The sequence below is a fragment of the Copadichromis virginalis genome, linkage group LG14, assembly GCF_057382275.1.
Source record: "Copadichromis virginalis isolate Kocher_CV1m ecotype Utaka linkage group LG14, C_Virginalis_male_GT1.1, whole genome shotgun sequence".
Classification (NCBI taxonomy): domain Eukaryota; kingdom Metazoa; phylum Chordata; class Actinopteri; order Cichliformes; family Cichlidae; genus Copadichromis; species Copadichromis virginalis.
Genome location: NC_140631.1, coordinates 7061955 through 7087747, shown reverse-complemented (window position 1 = coordinate 7087747; position 25793 = coordinate 7061955). Strand labels below are relative to the sequence as shown.

The window sequence follows — 25793 nt, the reverse complement described above, 5'->3', positions numbered from 1 at the left end:
CGTGGCACCAGGACGCTCTCCGCCGTAGGTCGATGATCAATTTTGTAATCGTATCACCAGACCTGCGACCATATGTTCTGGACAGTCGGGTAAAGAGAGGGGCTGAGCCGTCAACTGATCACCACCTGGTGGTGAGTTGGATCAGGTGGCGGGGGAGGACGCTGGACAGACCCGGTGCACCTAAACGCGTAGTGAGGGTGTGCTGGGAACGTCTAGCAGAGGCCCCAGTCCACGAGGTCTTCAACGCACACCTCCGGCAGAGCTTCAACAGCATTCCGAGGGAGGCTGGGGACATTGAGTCCGAATGGACCATGTTCAGCGTCTCCATTGCCGAAGCTGCTGCATTGAGCTGCGGCCGCAAGGTGGTTGGTGCCTGTCGTGGTGGTAATCCCCGAACCAAATGGTGGACACCAGAGGTGAAGGGAGCCACCAGGCTGAAGGAGTCCTATCGGGCTTGGTTAGCCTGTGGGACTCCGGAGGCAGCCGACAGGTATCGACAGGCCAAGTGGAATGTGGCTCGGGCAGTGGCTGAAGCAAAAACTCGGGTGTGGGAGGAGTTCGGAGAGGCCATGGAAAAAGACTTTCGGACTGCCTCAAAGAGATTCTGGCAAACCGTCAGACGTCTCAGGAGAGGAAATCAGTGCTCTACCTGCACTGTGTATAGTGCTGGCAGAGCGCTGCTGACGTCGACTGAGAAAATTGTCAGGCGGTGGAAGGAATACTTCGAGGACCTCCTTAATCCCACTGACACATCTTCCGAGGAGGAAGCAGAGTCTGGGGATGAGGAGAATGACCCACCAATTTCTGGGGGCGAGGTCACTGAGGCAGTTAAACAGCTCCTTGGTAGCAGAGCCCCTGGTGTTGATGAGGTCCGCCCCGAGTTCCTGAAGGCTCTGGACGTTGTAGGGCTGTCCTGGTTGACACGCCTCTGCAATGTTGCGTGGAGATCAGGGGCAGTACCCCTGGACTGGCAGACCGGGGTGGTGGTCCCCATCTTTAAGAGGGGGGACCGGAGGGTGTGTTCCAACTACAGGGGGATCACACTCCTCAGCCTCCCTGGGAAAGTCTATGCCAGGGTGCTGGAAAGGAGAGTTCGTCTGCTAGTCGAACCTCGGATACAGGAGGAACAATGCGGTTTTCGTCCTGGTCGCGGAACACTGGTCCAGCTCTTTATCCTCTCGAGGATACTTGAGGGTGCATGGGATTTTGCCCAACCAGTCTACATGTGTTTTGTGGACTTGGAGAAGGCATTCGACCGTGTCCCTCAGGGTGTCCTGTGGGAGGTCTTGCAATGGAGTATGGGGTGTCTGGCCCATTGCTACGGGCCATTCGATCCCTATACAACCGTTGCAAGAGCTTGGTTCGCATTGCTGGCAATAAGTCGGACTCGTTCCCGGTGGGTGATGGGCTCCGCCAGGGCTGCCCTTTGTCACCGGTTCTGTTCATAATTTCACTTTGGTGGCCTCAGAATCTCATCTCTGATTTTTGCGGAAGATGTGGTTCTGTTGGCTTCATCGGGTGGGGGCCTCCAGCTCACACTGGAACGGTTCGCAACCGAGTGTGAAGCAGTGGGAATGAGGATCAGCACCTCCAAATCTGAGGCCATGGTTCTCAGCCGGAAAAGGGTAGAGTGCCCACTCCGGGTCGGGGATGAGTTTCTGCCCCAAGTGGAGGACTTCAAGTATCTCGGGGTCTTGTTCGCGAGTGATGGGAGAAGGGAGCCGAAGATCGACAGACGGATTGGGGCTGCAGTAATGCGGACGCTGCACCGGTTCGTCGTGGTGAAGAGGGAGCTGAGTGTAAAAGCGAAGCTCTCAATTTACCGGTCGATCTACGTCCCTACCCTCACCTATGACCACGAGCTGTGGGTAGTGACCGAAAGAACGAGATCGCGGATACAAGCGGCAGAAATGAGCTTCCTCCGAAGGGTGGCTGGCCTCACCCTTAGAGATAGGTTGAGAAGTTCGGCCATCTGGGAGGGGCTCAAAGTAGAGCCGCTGCTGCTCCACATCGAAAGGAGCCAGCTGAGGTGGTTCGGGCATCTGACAAGGATGCCTCCTGGGGGCCTCCTGGGTGAGGTGTTCCGGGCATGTCCCACCGGGAGGAGGCCCCGGGGCAGACCCAGGACACGCTGGAGAGATTATATCTCTCGGCTGGCCTGGGAACGCCTTGGTGTTCCCCCGGATAAGCTGGAGGAGGTGGCTGGGGAGAGGGAGGTCTGGGCCTCTCTGCTTAGGCTGCTGCCCCCGCGACCCGGCCTCGGATAAAGCGGATGAAGATGGATGGATGGATGGATGGATGGATGGATGGATGGATGGATGGATGGATGGATGGATGGATGGATGTTTGTGTTTGTGTGAAAGTTTGTTTTTGCATGTGGACCTCTGACCTTTCCAGTTTGTAGGGCAAGCCATGCAGATTCTAAGGAGAAGACAGGATAAATTGCAGTGTAGCCACATCTGAGAGCTGCTTTCTGATCCTGGCCACTGGAGAGTTCTGGGATGCAGGTATATCATATAAGGGTGCTTTTAAATTCAACAGTTAATCTCTGAGTATGTGTTTTTCTATGTTTGTGTGTTTTTGCGTTTGTGTGAAAGAGTGTGTGGGTTTCTGTTTCTGTTTGTTTGAAAGAGAGAGATTTTGTTTTTTAAAATGCATTTGTTCACTTAATACTGATCAATGAAAACATCCAACTCAAATGAACACATTCCTAAATAAAATGAACTTCCAGTAACAGCCAATGTAAAGATGTAGATGTCCCAAGTCATTCTGTTTCCTTCAGCCTTGAAGCTTTTAACACACTAACTGTCATGGTCCTGGGTCATTTTGACCCAGCGTTTTGTGTTTCCTTGAAGTTCAGTTTTGTGCCTTGTGTTTATTCTGATTTTGTACTAGTTTAGGGTTGAACCTGAAGTTTGGTGTATATTCAGCCCTACCTGTGTCTGTCCTTGGTGCTCTGTTCATGTCCCCGTGTTGTGTTGTAAATCAGTCTGTGTGTTTCCTGCTTTACTTTGAAGGCTCGTGTTCTGGATTTCCTGTTCTATTCTGAAGGTCTGTGTCTGTTGTCATTGTGTTCAGCTTGTGTCCTCCAGTCATCATGTGTATTCAGATCAGCTGTTCTTCCCTCCTGTGTGCGATTACCCGATTACCTTGTGTATGTGTGTATATATAGTGGGTGTCGGTCTGTGTTTGTTGTCGGCTCGTCTGCGTTCATCTGTGTATCTCTGCGTTTTTGGTATCCTCCGTCAGTCTGCGTCTTTCTGCCTTTCACCCCGTGTCTTGAGGATTTCTAGTTGCTCTTTAGTTTTCCCAGTTTAGGTTTCCGTTACTATGTCTCATGATTCGTTGTCTGTTCTGCCACTGTCACCTGTAAATAAACCCTCACTCATATCGTCGGCTGTCTGCATTTTGGGTCCTCCTTTTCCTCCACACCACACGGCTCAACCCGCCAGCCGTGACAGTACGAGCCGACCAAACATGGACCCAGCAGCATCCGCACCTTCCCAGGAGTTTCGGGAGGAATTAATTGACTGTGTTTCTGTCACGGCCCAGCAGCACGAGGGAACAGAGATGGACACAGGTGCAGAAACCAACCCGGAAGCGAGACGATAAGGAACAAAGGATTTTTTTGCGCCCACAGGCAAACACAAGCAAAAAACAAAACGACGCCACCACACTAGTGGCGCGTAGGATAATCTAAGATAACGGAGGGTGACCTAGACACCTCTAGGAGACGGCTGAACAGCAGAGGCAGCGGGGAGGCGGAAACAGGACTAGGCAGGGGCCGGGGCACTGGAATAAGAGGAGATCACGGTCAGTGGGATTCAGCAGACAAGCAACGATCCTCCACAGTTGAATTGAGTTGCCTTACTTGGTTCCAGGTGGAGGGGACAGGTGGGGCGGAAGGCCCGGAAGCGGTCGAGACGTGGGGAGGCAGGCCACGTCGTATCAGCAGCAAGCGGCCCAGATCCAGGAAGGCGGGAGTGAGGGAGACAAGACCTCCACTCCAGGTGCTACCTCTGAGAACAAGGAGAACAAGTAAGTCATCACACGGATTCTGGACAGAGTTATGATGCTCCACTTGACTAAGATGGGGATAGCAGATACTCAGGCGATGAACGGTTGAGAGCGCAGGTCTGATATACTGCTGGAATAATTGCTCACAGGTGGTCAGCCAGGGAGGAGCAACCGAACTCCGCCTAAAGGAGGAGGGGCCGCTGTTGGAGACCTGCAGGTACCCACCCAGACCATGACAGTTTCAAGGTTGGTCAATCTGTGGCTCGAACGTGAGGGAGAGGAGTTTCACCGCGCTGTAGAAGCCAGGCTACAGCAGTTAATCTCTGCTCACTCCTGGCTGCTGGACTCTCTTCACCCGCTCGCACAGAATTTCATACTCAACGAACTGCACCTTCACCCACCAGCCGCTATCGCTTCCCAACCCAGCCTGGCGGTGAAGGTTTTGCCCGGCCCGCTGGAGGTTTTGCCCGGCCCGCCGGAGGTTTTGCCCGGGAGGAAGCGACGATGGTGCCGTTGGCGCGTCACCCCACATCCGGATATTAGGACTTCAGAGTTGCCGGCTGTGGTGAATGGAAAAGACACTCTGTCTGTTTCGCCAGATCGTGTGACTGTTTATTCCGGGGCTGTGTTTTTTGAGTCAGCTGCCCAGCCGGTAGCTCGGTTAGCTGCCCAGCAGTCATTAGCTCAGTTAGTCGCTCAGTCATCACCTCCATCACATTCAGCCTCACTACCCATAGCCCAGTTACAGTCACAGCCAGACTTAGTAGACACTATGTTACAGTCCATAGCCCAGTCAATAGCTCAGTTGGTAAGAGACTCATCAGCCTTATTATCAGCTCAGCCATCATCTTCACCAACTCCTCCGGTACAAAAAGTTGAGTCCATCCAACCCGAAAATAACTATTTTTCATGTGTTCATTCCAAGCAGAGAGACACACCACACAATGTTGTAATCAGTCCTCAACAGCTGGCCAGTTCAGAGACTGTGACGCACTCCAGGGCCTCCCCAGAGGCTGGGTTTCAGCCCCCAGCCGACTCTGGACCCCTGGAGGCTGGCTGAAGCCAGCTGAGGACTGCATCCGGCTGTCGCTGCCTGAGCTGAGTCAATGCTCTGTGCAGCCGCAGTCTGCTTTGTGTTCGCCAGAGGCCCGTGCGCCTGCTGGTTCCGATCTGTTCCTGCCAGAGGCCTGTGCACCTACTGGCTCTGATCTGTGTTTTCCAGAGGCCAGTGTGCCTGCTGGTTCAGCCCTGCGTGTGCCAGGGGCCCCTGTGCCCGCTGGTTCAGTGACTATTTCCGCTGGGGGTTCTGGAGAGCCCGGCCAGCACTTTCCTGTCTCCGCTGGAGGGTCCGAGGGGCCCGTTCAGCCGCCTGTCTCCGCTGGAGGGCCCGAGGAGCCCGTCCAGCCTCCTGCCTCGTCAGCCGCAGGGCCCGAGGAGCCCATTCAGCCGCCTGTCTCCGCTGGAGGGCCCGAGGAGCCCGTCCAACCTCCTGCCTCGTCAGCCGGAGGGCCCGAGGAGCCCGTCCAGCTTCCTGCCTCGTCAGCTGGAGGGCCCGAGGAGCCCGTCCAGCTTCCTGCCTCGTCAGCTGGAGGGCCCGAGGAGCCCGTCCAGCCGCCAGCTGCAGCCTCATCATCCTCGCTGGCTGCAACAGCAGCTTCATCCTCGTCTGCTGCAGCTTCATCATCCTCGTCTCCTGCAGCTTCATCGTCTTCGCCTGGACCGGCTTCATCGTCTTCGCCTGGACCGGCTTCATCCTCGTCGCCTGGCTCGGCTTCATCGTCGTCGCCTGGACCGGCTTCATCGTCGTCGCCTGGCCCGGCTTCATCAGCGTCGCCTGGCCCGGCTTCAGCATCCGCTTCTGCCTCACCTGGCCCGGCTTCAGCATCCGCCTCGTCTGGCCCGGCCTCTGCTGCCGTCTCGTCTGGTGCTGCGAAGGCCACACCACCTTCAGGTCCCGAACTGCCGCCTCGACATCGGCGGTCATCTGCCAGGCCGCTTGTTGGGTGTCATCGCCGATATTGACGACCTCCCAAACGCCGCCGCTACTTTCCGTGCGGCCGGCCTCCAGACTTGTGTCGTCGCCGCCGTTGCTGTCCGCACGGTCAGCCTCCAGACTTGTGTCGTCGCTGCCGTTGCTGTCCGCACGGTCGGCCGCCTGAACTGTTTCCCCGTCCCCGACGTTGCTGTCCGCGCGGTCGGCCGCCTGAACGGTTTCCCCGTCGCCGCCGCTGCCGTGTGCACGGTCGGCCCCCTGAACTGTGTTTTGTTCTTGAACTCCAGCCTGTGTGTTTGTTTTGGACAATTCACTTGGTTCGCTGGAGCTTGTTTTTGTTCGGTGTTGGTTGATGGGGTCCTTCTATAAAACTGTGTTTCACAGACAAAGGGGTGAAGATTTTTGCAGAGGGACACACCGGCCTCGTCTTCCCTTCTAGAAGTGCATGCTTAAATGAAGATGAATAAAGATGAATAAAAGTTTTATGAAAATGACTACTGAGTCCGGTGCCATCTCTGGATGCTCGAGGAATAAAAAGAACCGGTGTAAAACTGATTTCTCAACAGTTTTGGTGCCGAAACCGCTGGGATTCGCTCGAGGCGCAGAGATGAATTGGCAGAGCTGAGATCATGAAACGAGGCGAACAGAGAGCTAGCTCACATGATTAAAAGGTAAGCACAACCTGTTTATTTTCGAACCGTGCATATTGTTTAAAGCCTAAATTATCTGTTCGCTAAGTTGAACGTATCCCAGTGTAAATTCACTCAGTAGAAAAAAAAGGCGGCTAGCGTCCGTCTCAGTGCGTTAAAGCAAGAGACTTTTCTAAGAACTCCAAGTTGATGTTTAGCGTACTGTGAGCGACTAAAGCAAGAGACTTTTGTAAGAACTCCAAGTTGATGTTTTGCGCCCCGTAAGAAAATCTCAGTGCGTTAAAGCAGGAGATTTTGGTTACGGATTAATAGCATCGGTGTTTCATCCGTCTTAGTTATTAGGAAAAAAGTGGCGGTGATCCGTCCTCGTGCGTTAAAGCAGGAAACTTGTGTTACTATTAGTTAGAAAGCGGGGCTGAAAGGCTGTGTCGCCAGCTGAGCGCTGCGCGTGTCACGGGTTTGGTTACCCCACCTAGTCTCGGACGCGGGGCTAGGACCTGAAGGCAGGAGATCCAGGGTGGTGACCTGGGGATTCGTGGCTCCTTAAATAACTAAGTCGGGGAGAGGTCCCTGTCACAGTCTGAAGTATGCATAAAAGCAGGATCGGTTGCTTTCGCGGGTTAGATTCCGAGCTGAGTTGAACCAGTGCCTGATGCAGAAGGAGGACGGTGTAGTGTGTGTGAAAGCGCCGTTAGAGTCGGCGTCTCGTCTGAAGTACGGGAGTTAATTAAAGTAACAAAAAGAATTCGTGTCTAAAAGTGTGTGTTTGTGGTGTGCAGAAATCGCGGCAGGATGCCGTGTCGCGAATTGTTGGAAACTGTGAAGTCAATTGGGGGTTTAATTTGGTTTTATATTGTTTAGGGGAAGAGAAACCGCGGTATCGAGTCCGTGGCGCAGTTTGAATGATTTGTGAAATGTACGAGAGCGGACGGCACCCGCTCTGTGTGCTGATTAGGGCGTTGTCCTGAATCAGCAGAAGTGTCTCGCAGAAAGTTTGAATGGGACTGCGAGAAGCATGAGGTGCGTGTGAGCCAGCCTCGAGGGGGCGGGTTCACAGGTGGAACGAACGAAGAGTAAAATGTGAGTGTGTGTGAGAGAGAAAGAAAAGGTGGGGGCGAGTGACCAGCCTGTGAGTGTGTGTGAATTCCTTGATGACAAAGAGGGAGACAAAGTAGATTAGTTGATTTTTTGTGAAATAATAAATAGTCAAGAAATCGTAGTGATCAAAGAGGAAAAAATGAACTAAAGTAAATAAAAAGAAAGAAAGAAAGAAAGAAAGAAAGGATTAGTGTTAAACTAATGATAAATAAATTGATAAAATTAACAGTGACATTTAAAGGTGATCAAGTATTCAAGTATTCAAGGATGAATGGAGAATTTGATTGCTGAGTGTATGAGAGCTGTTGGGGTGAAAGGAAAATGAGGTTGGAGGAGTGAGTTAACAGGTTAATGTGTGGGTGTAAAACAATGGGGTAAAAAAAAGAGAGAGAGAGAGAAAGAAAATGATGAAAACAAAGAAAACAAAAAGTGTGGAAGTGTGAGTGGGAAATTGTCTCCAACTGGGGGAAGCAGTGACGCTACAGGTCACCTTCTTCCCCTGCTGGACACAAAAGAAAACATAATTTGGAGTGTGGTGGATGAAAATAATTAACAATAACATTAAGAAGATTTTTGTGTTTGCGGTTAAGACCAAATAAAAAGTTCATTTTTGGGGTTTAAAGTCAGTAGAGTTCAAAACAAAATAAGCAGAGATGTGTTGCTTTAGGAGTGATGAAAACATATGCAGTCACAGTGAATAATGAAAGTCTCTCAGTCTGTCGATTACAGGTGGGGAACGGACCTGGATCAATTCTCCACGGGCAGCAGTCGGAAGAAAATTATAGGTTAAAATCATTAGAAAAAATAGAAACACCCAGCCAGAATTTTTTGGCTGAATTGTTTTGCAGCTTCCCATCCTCATCCTGAACAAGCAAGCTCCAAGGAAGCTAATCTCTCCCTGAAGACACCGAGTGCAGTTCCAGAAGCACAAGCATGAACATCAACGGTGGACAGAAGTCCAAGAGACAATACCAGAGTTCTGAGCAGAGAGGTCCAGCAGCGCTGTGGGCAAACAGCATCAGAAAGAGAAGAACCACCATCTAGATTGGATGGATGGAGATGCGTTTCCAGCAAGCTGCAACCTCACTGTGTGTGAAGGACTTTTGAGAAGACTGTCTGAGTTTGACATTTGCCATGTTTGGAGTGAGATGGCAATGAAAGAGACAGTGGGACAAAGAGAGACACGGGACAAAGCTGAAGAAAACTGACTCATGCAAGGGCAGTCACAGAGCACTGGCACGAGAGCGACAGCTCCGGGACTCGTGCTCTGCCACTGCCCTGTTCTATATTTATATACAACAGTAGGTGCATTTGATCAAAACATTGGAATGTGGATGTGTATATGTGTGTGTTTGTGCGCGTGTTCCAGGAGAGGCTCCTGCTACGAAGTGAAACTGCTTGTTAAGCTCTTATGTAGCAGGTACTGCTCCTTCCCTGCGTGATAACGGGTCACAGTGAATTAAAAACAGTCTGAGTTATAAAGAGATGATCACGCAGTATTCTATCATATGCAAACTTATATTATTCAAAAGATTATAATGACTACTAGGGCTGCTCGATAATGGCTAAAATGATAATCACGATTATTTTCAATGAAATTGAGATCACGATTATTTCACGATATTTATTTAACAATAACAATGCATTGAATAATTGCTTTAAAGATTGTCATAAAATAATGTGCAAATTCTGATAACCGTGCAAATGTTTGCAATATAAAAAATAAATAAAAAAATGTAAACATTAATGTTTAGTGAACTTCAAACTACTGCATAATATTTATGCATACAAATAACCAAACATCAAGGCAAGCTGTGTAGCCACACAATGCACAATTGCATCAAACTGACATTGAGGTATGTCAACTAAAGTTGCTGCCTGAACAAAAATAAAATTAAACACTGAAAGTAGTACCTTTTATAAGAAATAAATAAAAACTAGTAGGCCTGAGTCCCATACAATCTCAAAATGGCTCAACAAAACATGGTTCCTGCAACCTTTCAAAGGTTTTTAGCCAAAAACACCAGCCTATTGACATGATCAGGCTTCAGGGATGCACACAGGCAGTTGACAACATTTTCACCAGTGCTAAAGACCCTTTCTGATGAGGCACTTGTGGCTGGGATGCAAAGATATTTCTTTGCCAGGATGGAGAGTCGTGGGAAGAGGTTCTGTGATAGCTTCCACCACCCCAGTGGGTCTTCCTCTGTGTCCAGGGTCCCTGCCTGGAGGTAGGCTCAAAAAGCTCAAAAGCTATGGCCTGGTCCAGTTGAAGAGCATGTTCTGCACCTGGAGCTGTGCTGTGAGGGGCCTTAAAGAAGCTGCTTAGGCCCTTTTTCCTCTTCTTTTGGTTTGATGCACCATCATCAGCAACCTCCGTGTTGCCAACAGGTGTCCCCATCACTGCAGCCTCCTTTAATGGGACAAACATAAAATGACAGCAACACAGAATGAGGAACCGGTTTTATCTGTCTCGGGTTTGGCATTCTAAAATACAATCCTTAAATAATTACTATAAATAATGATAGATAGATGGATAGATAGATAGATGTTTAGTATCTTTATAAATACCATGATGGACTTCATTTCCATTGTCAGTCTGGCTTTTATTGTCTCTTGGCTGACCTCGCTTACATATCTCAGTTTGAACCTTGGGTCCAGGACAGTGGCCATGTCAAGCAACTCTTGTGTTGGTGAGTCACCATACTTTTCCTTTAGGTACTCCAGTATTCTCCTCTTGATGCATTTTGAGAGGTCTGTGTCATCATCTTGCTCAGCCAAGATTGAGTTGTTAAATAGGTGGAGTGTTGGTTTTATTAAAGACACACTCACATATTTCTCTCCAGAAAGTGCATCAGTGAATTCAACCAGAGGTCCCAAGGTCTTGTTGATGGCCTCAAGGACATCAATGTCCTGCCATGAGGGGATGAGGTGCCTGGTTCCTTTGTCTTGGGAGAGGACATGGGCAATGGCCTTCTGCTGCTCAAGGACTCTGGAAACCATGGCCTGCCTAGATCCCCATCTGGTTGGACATTCAGTCTTTAAGGAGTGGTCTGGCAGTTTGAGGTCTATCTGTGCCCTTTTCAGCTCTCTCTTTTTTTTCCAACTGAATGAAAAGGTGCTGAACACTTTTTTGCAGACCCCCACTGCACGCTCAATCCTGTGATCTTTCATGGCTCTTTCTATAAAAACATAAAAAATATAAACAAGCATTATCAGGATGATGATTGTCATTTCCTTGAGTGTGAATGAATAAGACAAAGTGATGGTAGCTTATTTATGTGTTTGTATAATTCATAGAAAATGTGTATGACTGTGAGAATGAATAAAAGTATCTCTGAATTTAAATTGTTTTTTATTTATTATATTCATTCGAAGCATTATGTTGTATACTTATTGAAAGAAAATCACATTATGCATCATATTCAGTAGGAATTAGGCCTACTCACCTATGGCCAAATGTAATCTGTGCCCAAAGCACTGGAGCCTCATCCAGCCATTCAGTTGTGCAGCCAGTATGATATTTGCAGCGTTGTCTGTGGTTATACAGACGAGTTTACTCTCCTCCAGATCCCACGTAGCCAGTGCTTGTTTCAGACCTGCAGCTATGTTCTGCCCTGTGTGGTCTTCTGGGAAAAATGCTGTCTGGAGACATTTTGTTTTCATGTTGAAATCCATGTCAATGAAATGTACCGTGAGGCTCAAATACGGCTCCATGGTGCGGCTTGACCACAAGTCCGTTGTGGTGGCAAAATATTGGGCTGTAGCCACTTCCTTTGTGACACCATCATGACACTCATCATATAAAGCGGGAATCGCCACTCGACTAAAATAGTGACGAGATGGCAAGTTATACCGTTTGTCCAAAGTGTTGATTAGTTTCTTAAAGCCGGGGGTGTCCACTGTGTTAATTGAGCATTGGTCTTTGGCGAGGAAAAACGTTACCGCGTTTGTTATCTCCTTGTGTCTCTGGGAGCTGGTGGGATATTTAGTCGCGTTGTACATGGTAGCGTGAATGGAGGTCTGTGAGGATGAAGCATGTGTTGTTGAGGGTTTTTCTCTATGCTCCTTCATTGTTTGATCGTATGTCACTTTGTGAGCGGTCTTCAAATGATTGAATAAATTTGTAGTGTTGCCCTGTGGTGCAGCTACAACATCGTAGCAAAGTTTACACACTATATCGACTTGATCCACGTCGGACTCATAATGTTTCCACACCACTGAAGTAGTTTTACCTCGCTTTTCAACCAACGGCATTCTTTCTTTAGCAGCCATTATCCTCTCCTCTCCAAATAACGTCTGGTTAGCTTTCCTCAGGTACTCTTAATTGATGTGACGTGTGTTCGATTTGCCACCTCGCGAGAGTAAAGCATGAGGGAGGGGCTAATAATAGGCCCAGTCATTTTTAATGATCGTTGAAAGCCCAGATCGTAATCGTGATTAAAATTCGATTAATTGAGCAGCCCTACTGACTACTAAGTACAATTTTCTATTGACAGTTCCTTTGGGTAAATTTTCTTTAGGTTATTTCGTTAATTTTGTAGAAAAGCCCAGATCCCACAACTCACTGGTTTGCCTGGTGTTGTTCTTTCTTTTCTTTTTTTGCCATCACTCCCTCTTCCTTTGGTTTTCATTAAACTGCATTCAAACATTGCTGCTTTTCAATTTATTTAAGGATGCACCACACTTATTTTAGACCATAATGACATTTTAAAAATGCATTGTATTACAGCTCTGACCTAATTCTTGTTTCTTCATCAGGAGGTATTGAATGACATCCGGAGTGTTTGGAATGCTCACCGTATAAGGCCCTCAAAGAATAACAACGTGCCCTGCGGGATACCTGATGTCATGCACATGGCCCCTCACCTTTAGGGTGCAGAAGACTGTCTCATTCCACTAACAGAAGATTTGACCTTGTGTAAAAATAGCTGCACTTTTGTTATTTCAGTCTCATGTGATGTGCAAGTGTTTGATTTGTGCACAATAATAATGGAGGAATCAAGCTTGTCCCATGTCCCAGGCCCTTGATTTATATTTTCATCTCAGGGATACAGTTCGTTCACAGTTATTTGAGGCTACTTAAATAGACACAAACATACAAATGTAGTACATTTTGTACTTAAGTACTTATTTCTACAGCTTAATGTACTTATTATTAAGTAATTATTTGTCTCCAGTGTGTGGTTACCTTGTCTTTGTATCAAAATTATCAGAAAAGACTGTATAACATAATTTTCATTTCATCCATGTCAGTAAATGAACTCATCATGAAGTGTTGCTTGCTCTTGGTAGCTACAAAGCGTGGAGTATTAAACTAAAATATGATACAGGTTAGAAAGAAAGAAATCTTTTTGGATTGAGTTAAACTTACCACACTGTTAAAGCATCAAATGTTGTTCATAATAGTTTTTGGTAGCAAAAATGCTTCTTCTTTTCTTTTAATCTTTGGGCTGAAGGAAGGACAGTACTCGGTGTATAAATGCTCAATCAACAATCATTTATTTCCATACAATTCAACACTTAAGAGCATTAAAACGTCCGGACGGGAGAGGTGTTTTGCAGAGGGTATGCAGCACGTCTCAACATGGCGACAGATCTCACAGTCTTTTATAGCTTCTGACGACCCCCACCTAGTCATAAAAGCTACATCTTCACATGTTTTTCTAATTCTTAGCGAGACTGGCTCCTGACCTTGGCTCCCTGTCTTTCTGCTTTCTGCAAAGGTGGGGGAATGGGCACGCTCTGAATTGCACTAATTCTTTTCAGCGCAGCGATGAAAATCTGCCTGCCTCTTAACCCGCCCATTGTTCGGGTGGAGCAACTTCATAATTTACACTGTATGTGAGTGTTGCTGTTAGTAGGAACTCACACACCCATTCTCTTACTTCTCAGAATCAGAATCAGAATCAGAGAGGGTTTTATTGCCAAATGTTGAGCAGGTTTACAACATTAGGAAATTGCTGCGGTGCTTCAGTGCAAACATAGTGTCATAAATTGCGCTTAAATAGACATGAAAAAAATAAAAGTAAGAATAAGAATTTAAAGTGCTACGTAGAAAGATATATGCATGAGATATACATGAGATATATACATGAGAATAAGAATTAAGAGTGCTACGTAGAAAGATATATACATGAGTGCAGGTGGTGATCAGTGCTAAACATGGAATGATGCAGTGAACACAGCGTAGGATCATGTGTTAGTGGTGGGAACAGTCATATGGTTATGACATGAGTCCAACAGCAGAGGGGAAGAAGCTGTTCTTATGGCGAGAGGTTCTGGTGCGAATGGACCGGAGCCTCCTGCCTGAGGGGAGCAGGTCAAACAGACTGTGTCCAGGGTGAGAAGGGTCAGCTGAGATCCAAGCTGCACGCCGCAATGTCCTGGAGGTGTACAGGTCCTGCAGAGATGGGAGTCTGCAGCCAATCACCTTCTCAGCAGAGCGCACAACACGCTGCAGTCTCTGTTTGTCCCTGATAGTGGCTCCAGCGTACCACACAGTGATGGAGGAGGTGAGGATGGACTCAATGATTGCGGTGTAGAACTGCATCATCGTCCGTGTTGGCAGGTTGAATTTCTTCAGCTGCCTCAGGAAGTACATCCTCTGCTGGGCTTTCTTTATGACGGAGGTGATGGTGGGCTCCCACTTCAGGTCCTGGGTGATGGTGGTACCCAGGAAGCGGAATGAGTCCACAGAGGTGATGGGGGTGTCAGTCAGGATGATGGGGGGGAGTGGAGCTGTGTGCTTCCTGAATTCCACAATAATCTCCACTGTTTTCTGGGAATTCAGCACCAGGTTGTTGTGGCTGCACCAAGACACCAGACGTTCAACCTCCCTCCTGTAGGCAGACTCATCCCCGTCCGAGATGAGCCCAATAAGGGTGGTGTCATCTGCAAACTTAATTAGCTTGACAGACTGGTGGGTGGAGGTGCAGCAGTTGGTGTACAGGGAGAAGAGCAGAGGAGAAAGAACACAGCCCTGAGGGGAGCCGGTGCTGATGGACCGAGAGTCCGAGACATTCTTTCCCAGCCTCACATGCTGCTTCCTGTCCGTCAGGAAGTCAGTGATCCACCGGCAGGTGGGATCAGGCACATTCATCTGGGAAAGCTTGCCTCGGAGATGGTCTGGAAGGATGGTGTTGAAGGCAGAGCTGAAGTCCACAAACAGGATCCTGGCGTAAGTTCCTGGGGAGTCCAGATGCTGCAGGATGGAGTGTAGGGCCATGTTGATGGCGTCGTCTACAGACCTGTTGGCTCTATATGCAAACTGCAGGGGGTCCAGGAGGGGGGGCGTGAGGGTCTTGAGATGGGAGAGAACTAGGCGCTCAAATGACTTCATGACCACAGATGTCAGAGCCACGGGTCTGTAGTCATTTAGTCCAGTGATCCTTGGTTTCTTGGGGACAGGGATTATGGTAGAGGACTTGAAGCAGGCAGGCACATGACATGCCTGCAGTGAGGAGTTGAAAATGCCAGAAAACACTGGGGCCAGCTCGTTTGCACAGTGTCTGAGGGTGGCAGGAGACACACCGTCTGGGCCGGGAGCTTTCCGAGCATTCAGATTCTTAAACTGCTTCCTCACATCTGCTTCATGAATATGAAGAGTTGTGGTTGGAGGAGGTGGTGTGAAATTCTCTTTTGTGTGGGGTGAGGAGGGGGGTGTTGTAGGTGAACAGTTTGAAGGTGGTGATGGCTCTATGGAGGGGGGAGAGGTGGGGGAATTAGTGTCCAAAGTGTCTCTATTGTTGGGGCCATTGGAGGTGTGAAGGCTGCCTGATGGCTCGTCAAAACGGCAGTAAAAGTCGTTGAGGGTGTTGGCCAAGAGCAGGTCATCAGTGGAGTGGGGGGTTTTAGGCTTGTAGTTCGTGATATTCCTAAAACCTTTCCACACAGAGGCCGAGTCATTCTCTGAGATCTGCTGCTGCATCTTCTCAGAGTGCTGATGTTTAGCAATGTCCACTTCTTTAGTGAACCTGTACTTGGCCTCTCTGTAGCAGTCCCTGTCTCCGCTTCTGAACGCCTTTCTCTTTTCCAGCCACAGCTTTTTGAGTTTAGGAGTAAACCAGGGTTTGTCATTGTTATAACTCACCGTGGTGCGTGATGGCACAATGCTGTCCTCACAGAAGTGGATATAGGAGGTGACAGTGTCCGTAAACTCGTCCAAGCTGTTAGAAGCAGCCTTCATTGTGTCCCAGTCTGTGGACTCCAAACACGTGCGAAGCTCCTCCACAGCCTCGTTGCTCCACAGTTTTTTAGTCCTCACGACAGGTTTGGAGAGCTTCAGCCTCTGTCTGTACGCGGGGATTAGGTGGATCATGACGTGGTCAGAAAGTCCAAGTGAAGCGCGGGGCACCGCGCGGTAGGCCCCGCTGATCATGCTGTAACAGTGGTCTAATGTCCTCTCCTCTCTGGTCAGGCATTTAATATACTGCTTATATTTCGGAAGCTCATGGCTCAGATTGGCTTTGTTAAAGTCCCCAAGAGCAATGATGAGAGAGTCCGGGAATGTCCGCTCCATGTGGAGTATCTGCTCTGCGAGTGCGCACTGAGCTGCCTGCGCATCCGCGTCTGGCGGGATGTAAAGAGCGGCCAGGATGAATGAAGCAACTCCCGCGGAGAAAGATATTCCAGAGAGGAAGAGCAGTGCTGAGCAATCACTGTCACATCTGTGCACCAGCCACTATTGATGTAGAAGCAGACGCCTCCACCGTTGGTCTTACCAGAGAGAGAGGCCTGCCGGTCCACGCGCAGCAGATGAAAACCCTCCAGCTCAAGCGCGCAGTCCGGGATGTTCTCGCTGAGCCACGACTCCGTAAAACATAAGACACAGGAGGAGGCAAAGTCTCTGTTCATGCTTCTCATCAGGGACAGTTCGTCTATCTTATTCCCGAGTGAGCGTACATTGGAAAGGAAGATCCCAGGAAGAGCAGTTCGCAGTCCGCGTCTCCTCAGACGCACGAGTGCGCCGGCTCGCTTCCCTCTCTTTCGGCGTCTCACTTTCCTGATCAGAGTCTGCAGTAAATCTGCCGCAGATGCGACAAATATCGGAAATAAATCCACAGGTGTTGTAGTCCTGTAGTTAAGAAGCACTTCTCTGGTGTAAGAGTATCCAGAGGAGTGCCCAGACACAGAAGAAATGCACAAAAACAAAACAAAAGTAACGCACTGAAGCACCAGGGCATCCATACGCGGCGCCATCTTGGTCTCCTGTTTCTCATTGCAAAACAAATGTAATTTATTCATATGCAAGAGAAATGACAAACCAAATCATTTTAACCTCTTCACATCGAAGCAGGAGGAGCGGTATAAGTCAGTGAACAAAATGCATTCGGGTGTTTGTAACTACTGCTACTTAATTTGTTTTTAACACATTCATAGAGAACAAGAACACATACTCACCCTTTGTGGTTGGTATCAATTCATGATGGTAGGTATCAATTCATAGTCCTTAGGACAGTTAGTATAATGCCAGCATACAACTATACTATTAGAGGAACATCGCCAGAACGTGGCCAGAACACACAAAAACAAGAACAAGACGATATATAAAAGTTCAAGTTCAGGCTCAGCTTTGGAGAGCAATTCATGGAAAACAATTGTACTCCAGTTCTGAAACCTTTCATTTGAAAACCCGTGTTTGCTGCTGAAGATCCTCTGGGTGTGGACCCTTCTGCTGCTGCTGGCACAGTGACTAGTTATGCAGAGCCAGAGGACAGAGGCATATGAGATTTAAACAGACTTAGCCATTATCATGTCTGACATTTAGTAATAACGCAGTACTTACAGCTCTGCATGTCTAGTTTTGGAGGTGAGATGCTCAGCATTGCGTCCTCCAGGTCTTTATCCTCATCCATCCCTGTGATGCAGGCAACAATTAGATAAATATATACTGAACTTATTTCACATCAACAATGTTATTAAAATATTATTAAAACAACTTACCCAGGGGCTTAGTTGGAGCGTTTGTGGAAGCAGATGCAGACTGCTGCTTCTTCCACAGGTACTGCTGCAGCTTATGCATCCGTGTTCCTTGACTGCAGCTCTTCCTCGTGATAAAGTCCTGGAGAAGAACTGCATTGTGCCTGCAGTTCTTATGTACCATGACTACCATGACTACATCGCAAATGTTGATTCAGATTTTGTCTCTTCATTGTTCTCCTGCATCCTGCTGTTAAACCCAGCCACAATGTGCAGCAAGATTAAAACCTGAAATGTCTTTGTTTCTGTTTGGAATCAATTTTGTTTAATATAATTGTTTATTTTTTCACTGAATGTCAAGATTTTCCTGAACTGTGGGACTCTCCCCAGCCTCAGGGTCAGGTTAGAGATGTTCTACATCACCCAACACAGTTGGTCTGCGCAGGACCTGATGCCAACTTGGTTTTAATCCTCCTCATTTCCCTCCTAACCTGGGTGGTTGAGAGAGACAGGCTGGAGCCTTGTGTTAATGTGTGCTGGATGCTGTTGTTGGGGGTAGGTAGTAGTGAGTCTGCCCGAGGGTACAACTGCACTACAACTACACTTACTACAACTGCACATTCCAGGGTGGCCTTTTGTTGTGGGCAGTCTGAGGTACACCTGTGCACTACTCATGATGTCAGATCAGCATCCTGATGTGGCACACCTGTGAGGTGGGATGGATTATCTCAATATGGCAGATGTGCCCACTACCACACATTTGGACTGATTTGTGACCACTGTTTGGGAGGGATGGTTATATTGTGTATCTGGACTGAATTTTAGGTCTCTACGTCCATCCCATGGGGAATGGGAGCAGTAACAAAGGTGTTGCGTTTATATTTTTGTTGAGTGTACGTTCCTTTTCACCTCAATACGAAACGCATAATATTTTCTCTGAATACGAGACGATTCCGTTTTTACGGGACGGTTGGAAACTCTACTAACTAACCTTATGAACAAAATAAAGTTCAACATCAGTAACATCATAGCACCCACCCAGCTGTATAGAAACTTGTGATGCTAGCTAGTACCCAGTACGAAAAAGTCAGCATAACGAAAATAAACTCCACTTAAACGTAGTTTATATCTGACCCAGACAGACTGCAGGTCATACCTTCTTACCTGAAGTTCAGTTCACCTGACACTCGGACTCCTCGGGTCTCTGCTCCTCCTGCCTCACCTTTCCCTCATCCACCTGCTGGCCTCCACCACTTGCTAATGAATCTGTGGATGCGCCGCGATAGCCACCACAAGAAGTAATGAATAACGAGCCTATCTAAATCCCAGTAACGATAACGTGTTCCTGATTTTGACATAATAACTAGTTACCGTGCTCATTATCACAATAATAACGTAGTTACTGTAACGCATTACTTAATAACGCGTTAGTCCCTACACTGCTGAATTCCGCCTGGGTAAAGTTTCAATTTGTAATTGGCCCAGTTTAGCTGCACAACAGTTCCAGAAAAACTGTTATTATCCGGAACTGGGTAACAAAGCCTTGGAATAAACAATCTCAAGGCCCTTATCCATTAGCAGCTACTCAGATCGACTCACCCCCTTATCACCACAACTTGGCTTGGAATGACTGGTTTCCCATTACAACCTAGTACTACCTTGTGTGCATGCTTGTCAACATAGCAATGCATCTGCACGTCCCACGACGTCAATAATGTGCGATACGAAGACTAAAGGTGGACATTTAGGCAAGAATATACCTACTGCTTGGTCTGTGGCTTTTCGTCAGACTCAAGGATCACCGCATTTCTTTTTTTTTGGGAGCTATTTCCCTCGTTGCTGGGTTTCAAAGATGACGGTTTTGACTTTCGTGAATGAGAAGCTCTCATGACTCATTGAGTGACACTACTGACCAGCCAATCAGTGTCATGCAGTGTGACGACATCACATTTTAGTACCTGCTCGGATCGTTTGGATCTGAAAAAGTACCACGTACCAGGTACCAGGTACTATGACCTAATGGAAAACTGCGGTAAACTGTCAATGCGCGAAGGTACTAACACAAAAGGGGCTATAAAGTTTCCAGGCTTGGGAGGAGTGTGAAGAAAACAGTCTTCTAAATTCTTTGAGCTGGAGTTACCAGTCTCTGTAGTAATACTTCCAGGCTTGGAAGGAGCATGATGAAAACTTTTTTTTTTTTTTAAAAATGGAGGAAACTGCGTCAGAATAAACAGTTTTAGAATCTAAACACTCAGATCAGGACAGCTTTGTCTTTAAAAAAAAAACTTGGGACCTGGAGGAGGAGAGACATGGAAAATTTCTTCCGCTGCTGCAGCTGTGGTGATGTAGAAGACTCCTGCTGCTGTGGTGACGTAGTAATGGAGGAATTAAGCTGCAGCGCCGTAGAAGAGGAGGACCAATGACCTGGGCCAGCTCTCAGTGCCTCCTTAGCCTGAGTCAGGGAACAGCCAAAATCCTAAGCTATACATGTAAACAAAACCTAACAGTGATTGGAAACTGAGAACTGAAAACTCGAAACCAGGATCAGGAACTGGGGAGAATAAGAGAAGAGAGGGACACAAGGACAGCAGGGGAATACACAGCAATGTGAGACAACACAACAACAGGCAGAGGAAGGCGGTGGACTAAATACAAAGAGACATGACAGGGAGGAAGCAAAACTGAATACAATAAACACAGGACATGGGACTATCAAAATAAAACAGGAAACATGCACACACACTAAGACGTGGGGTTGACACTGGGACTGGGGACGAGACAGACATAGGGACATAGCCAACTGGGGAGACAGAAAGGAAACACGGAAATCAGACACAGGAGATAAATGAACATGAAGACAAGGGAGATGTGGAGCAGGGAAATTATTTTACTGCTATTGCTAAATAATTATTATCATTACCATTGCATTAAAAATATAATCTGGAGTTGATATTGTATTCAGAGGTTTAAACAGTGTGTGTCTTTCAGAAAGATTAAGTGACAGGCTGACAGGAAACAGGAAGTTGCAGAGAGTTTGCAGGACTGAAACCGAAAGTTATTCTGAGGAGCAGGCTAGACGAGGCTATTTTAATTGCTAGGTTATTTAAAAGATTCTGTTATACTTTTATATTCTTGTATTAAGCTTTTTAGTAGAGGTTCTTGATTAAAACATTTATTTTAAGTAGATGATATATCCATAGTTTCAGTTCGATTATTACATATACGAGAGTGGTTTCTGTCTCTCTGTCTGGTGAGAGGTCAGGAGCTAGTCGTGAGGTGAAACAGGGTGCAATTGTGGTTAAGCACACAGACACACACACTCAGTTAGAGAGAATCATTTATGGGGGAAAGTTTAATTATGTTTTGCTTGGCTTGCAAAAGCAGTTTGTCGCCAAACTGCTGCTGAGGTGTCAGGATGACAAAGCGAGCATCCGGCAGGGACAGGATGCACCTGTTAGGGAGATGGAAGACGATGTTCTTAAAAACTGTGTTAAAAGGTCTTTGTGGTTTTGATCTGACGTATGTATATATCCTGTTTGTGACGTATGAAGGGGCGTCAGTAAATTCAAACCCTGATGCTATAAGAATCTGTGTATGTGTTGATTAAGTCGAAGACAACTGGCTGTCTGCGTACAGAGTGTCTTCCCACATGTGTCATTAAAAATCAACTGTTTGACCAAAGACCTTCTGGACCATGGTGGTTTGTACTCTCCTTCCTCAATTTTTGAACCATAACAGAGACTAAACATGAAATGAGGAAAACAGGGGAGGAACAGTATCAAAAACCTAAAGACTAGAACTATAAATATAACCTGAGCAGATAGTAACTAAGAAAATTAGAAATACAAATGTTTAAACTGGAAACTTAAACAAAAGCCTAAGACTTAGAAATGCTGGTACCATGACAAAATAAGAAGATGATCAAAGTGTCTCATCTACCAAATCAGTTCAGATATGTACTGTAAGTCATGAGTAATCAGTCAGGGGGGATAAAGTGGACCTGCAGATTTAATTGGAGCTTCCTGCCCTTTAATCGTGCTCACTGGGCTTTCAAATTCCTTTTGTGTCTCATATGTCTGCACAATGACCATCTTGAACACAGAGTGCTCAGCTGATGTTTGGTTTTAATGGATGTGGTGGTGACTGCTTGTGTGTCTGTGTGTAAGAGAGCAGGATTTTGTATTTAATACATAGTATAAGACATATAATCAGAATTATTTTATTGTATCTGTGGGTTATAGAGATACATAATTTCTTTCCCCTTTGAAAACTTGTGAATTTTCAGACGCAGTGAACCAAGCCATACTCTGTGAAACAGGGCAAAGTAGGCTTCTTTACTTAAACTCAAGATCAAATTCAACACACTTCTTAAGTCTTCAAATAGCTTAAGTTCAGATAGCATGTAAAAGTTTAAACAGTAGATCTTAAAGTTCTGTATTTTTATATATATGAAAGGCCTGTATAGCTGTTTGGTATAGTACTTGCACAACACGAGCGTTTGGTGATTGCTGTGCACATTTTTCTTAGTAATATTTGTTGTTGTTGTTTCTTCTTTCTGGATGAAAGAGGGAAGTTAAGAAAAAATCGAGGCAGTGTGCAAAAATGTTTCAGTTCTCTTTATTCGAAGAAATATTAAAATGATGTTAATCAAAAACATATCAACAATCAAAAATGACGTCTTTAAAAACATTTTGAAATAGACCATTCAGCATTATATCAACTTTCAACTGTTAGAGCTTTGAGCCAATCAACAAAGAGTATATTGGGACGCTGTGGAGTAGGTTGCCTGATGGAGGGAAAGCTTTGTGTAAAATGAAAAGTTCTTGAAACGTTTAACCTGACCCATTCAACCTGACCAGGCATAAAGGGAAACTCACACAATATATACACATGAGAGTGACAAGGGAAGTAGAAACACATGGGGAACACAGCTGGGACTAAACACACTGAACGCAGGATGAGAGAGACTGTCAAAATAAAACAGGAAACACTGAGGGAGAACACACATGGATACACATGACAGACAGGGGAGACATGGGAACAGAAAAGGGAGACGAGAGACGAAGAAAGAGAAAGTGAGCTAGAGAAATGGAGGGAAACACAGACATGACTGAGGAAACATACACAAAGGACATAACAGACTCTCAGATGAGACACAGGAATGAGCCAGAGGCAGGAAAACATGAACTAGAAATACAAAAAAACTTCGTACTAACTGCAAAAACTTGAACTTCTTGAAAAATGCAGTAAAAAGCAATCATAAATACAAAATAAACTCACTGTCAGGGTGGACCAACGACCCAGCAACCTGACAGTGTCTGTTTTCTTCTTAATTCTTCAGCTTTTCCTTAAATCACCACTTAGACCTTTGAAACCTGGACACAGCTGAGCGTTTCAACAGGTCAATAATTGCTGAAGTCCGGATTTCATAATTATTATATTAATATTAATATATTATATATATATATATATATATATATATATATATATATATATATATATATATATATATATATATATAATATAATATTATATTATATTATTATATTATTGTAGCTATAAATAATTATTAGTAGCTTGCTGCTGCTACTGCACATTCACCCAATGTACATACTATATATATATATTTATATGTAATGGTCTTCCTCTACCCCCCCAATTTGTGCACAAGTCGAGGAGCGTGTCAGGCTACATTGCACTGTGTGTTATACTTGTATGACTATGCATGTGACAAATAAAGAAACTTGAACTTGAACTGGTAGATCCCGCACTTAATGGTGACTTGTGCTATGAGCTTGAAGTTGGCCTAGTGTTGTACGCCACATCCCCATTGAGTTCCTAACGAAGGCTCTTAGGGTCCTGTTGATTGTACAATTCTAGGCATTCCAGTATCCAGCTGTGGGGCATTGAGTCATAGGCCTTCTTGTAATCAATCTAGGCAGAGCACAATTTGGTCAAAAGAAAAACAATGGTGTGCTTGGTTTCAACGTAACCAACTAATCTTGACTAATCTTTTGTCCAGTATTAAATATTGATTATGTTTAACTCATAGCTATGTGACTCACACTATTAAGAAATAAAATGATTTAAAACAGGTCTGCTTGCAGAAGAGACCTGCAGCACAGAGCTAATGTCCGTAGTTTGAGAAATTGTTTTTATCAAATCAAATACATACCTCAAGTGGAAATATAACAAGATTTTTAGATTATTGCTTCTATGTTTATAATGTTTACACGTTTTATAATTGTCTGTTTTTTGGGGGGGGGTTTTAGACATTGAGCTGCAAGAATATGGGGAAAGCAGCAAGTTCCACAGAATGCCGCGCCTAGCGCACACTCTCCATCTCACAATGAAAGATGCCATGAAACACCCAACTGCTGATTCAGTCATAACTAAAGCAAGAAATCTGGTACATGCTGTAAGAAAATCATCAGTGACAAATGAAGAAGTGTTTAAAAGGTGTGACAAAAGTCTGATCTGGGATTGTACCACTTGTTGGAACAGTACCAAACCAGAGCTGAACTAAACCAACTACTTGAGAAGCTGGGGATGGATACACTTCTCACAAGTGATTGGACCAAGATGGAGAACCTTGTCAAGTTGTTTGAACCCTTTGTCATTCATACAGACAGTGTTGGGGAGTAACAGAGTACATGTACCGCCGTTACATATTTAAAATACAAAATATGAGTAACTGTATTGTTGCGGGTCAGGATTGTTTGGGTTTTGTTTGACAGCTATGCTCTGTTGTTCCAGGCAGCAGCGTTATGGTTGCCATGGTGACGCGCGCTCTCTTTGCGACTGTGTGTTTCCAGGGTGAGAGAGCGCCTTTTTGTTGTTGTTGTGCTAAGCTAAAAGGGAGAGTGTTACAGACATAGCCCTAAAGAATGTAGCCTCATCGGCAGTGTAGTCCGTGCTGCAGGGAGAATGGACTGCCATACCCGTTATGTGTCTGTGAGTGCGAGGAGGGAGAAAAAGGAGAGTGGAAAAGTACGAGCTGTCATTGAGCAGAAACGGGAGCTGGAAGCATGTAAATATAATAATAACCACTGCAGCCAAGAAGAGTGCCTGACGAGCCCAGTTGTAAGTAAGCTATTAAGACTCGACTGTACACCGTGTTTGTGTTTTCCTCCGAAACAATAAGTTCTGTTGGAGCAGCCTTTCAACGCCTCTCTCTGTCTCTTGCTAGCAAAGATGACCCAGACAACAAAGTAAAGCTAGTTTTCGGCTACGACGTATTAGCCAGAGGTCCCTTTACTACGGTTCGGAGCCGCAGACCTTCAGTAATAGTAATAAATCTCATTCATGTAGTTGTAAACAGCATGATAATATATTAATATATTTTCTTTGTGTGAACTGCTGTCATCTTGGCTGAGAAACAGAACAACCACATCTCTGGAGTAGCGAGTTTTCCTTATGATCAACAAAAAATTGTTACTTCACTGATGTACCCTATATCCTTTTTGACCGACCTGGACATGCACACTTGCAGTTCAGTTCAGGGCCTTTTTTTTCATGTTTTACTGATGGATAACTAAACACTTAAAAACTACTCATGATGGCTTGGCTTTTGTGTTTTGTTGTGTATTGCCAGTCAGTTGCAGTGTTTTATCACAACACAACACAACAGTTGCAGCTTTCATTGACAGCACAAGTGGTACTTGAACCTTTGTACTGTTTTCATTAATTAATTTTGCAGTTAACTTGTGAACATGTTGGATGCTCTGTCTGCTGTCACTGGTTGGTGCTGAGGTCTGAATCTGATGGCAGCTTCTGTAATCATGATGAGAACAGAATCATCACAAACTGAAATATAAAGTTTATTTCTCGAAATTGAAATAAAAGCAATCCTTCTCTGTCCTCACACACTGGGGATCTGAAGTTCTATTGTTACATTTTTTCGGTTCTACAGTTTTGCAGACAACAAAAATTAATGCTTCAATTATTTCTTTCAAAGGATGTAAGTTGTACTGAGTACTGTACATTTAACCATGAACAATACTAAGAATTATCCAGACTGTTTCTTAACCTGAATATTTAGTATATTTGCAGAATGGCAGATAGAGACAAAATACTGTTAATCTGACTATCTTCAGGTTTTACATGCTTACATA

General features: G+C 45.8%; 1 pseudogene; it reads right to left on the bottom strand.

Annotated features, from left to right (window-relative positions):
• Positions 1-9732: 9732 nt before the first annotated feature.
• On the bottom strand, positions 9733-10975 carry LOC146693320 (E3 SUMO-protein ligase ZBED1-like; annotated as a pseudogene).
• Between the last annotated feature and the right edge of the window lie 14818 nt (positions 10976-25793).